Here is a 731-nt window from a genome sequence, read left to right on the forward strand (position 1 = left end):
GAAAGCTAGAAGATCCTGAGCAGATGTCATTCAGACCCTACAAGAACAAAAATGGCAGCCTAGGCTACTATATCCAGCAAACCCTCAATTACCATAGATGGAGAAAACAAGATATTCCATGAAAAAACAAAATTTACACAATACCTTTCCACAAAAATTTACACAATACCTTTCCAGAAATCCAACCCTACAAAGGATACTAGATGGAAAACATCAACATAAGAAGCAAAACTACACCCTAGAAGAAGCAAGAAGGTAATCTTTCAACAAATCCACACAAACCTAATTCCACCTCTTACAACAAAAAGGACAGGAAGTGACAATTACTTTTTCTTAATATATTAATATGAAATATTAAGAACATATCCTAATCAATTGAAATCCAATAATATGAGGAATTAGAAATTTGCTGAATTGGATGCAATGGTCTCTCTAATTTGGTTATTGAAGAAATAGGTCCAACATTGTACAATCTATATACACTTTCAGCTTGTTTGTTTGTGACTGTGTCTGGCTATGTACAACATAAGGGTGTTGAAATCTTGCTTCTCCTATCTCAGCCTCTCTATTAGTAGTATTGTTTATTTCATGTTTTCACACTATACTATGGTTTTCAGAACAGCTTATATATTTCAAAAGTACTTATATTCCCAAAAGAAACATAGACGATTGACTAGGGAGGTTGCTTGTAAGAGAACAAGAAAGAGTGAGACTGAATGCTGTGCTTGACA

Source organism: Mastomys coucha, unplaced genomic scaffold (assembly GCF_008632895.1).
Source record: "Mastomys coucha isolate ucsf_1 unplaced genomic scaffold, UCSF_Mcou_1 pScaffold21, whole genome shotgun sequence".
In the NCBI taxonomy this organism is placed as follows: Eukaryota; Metazoa; Chordata; class Mammalia; order Rodentia; family Muridae; genus Mastomys; species Mastomys coucha.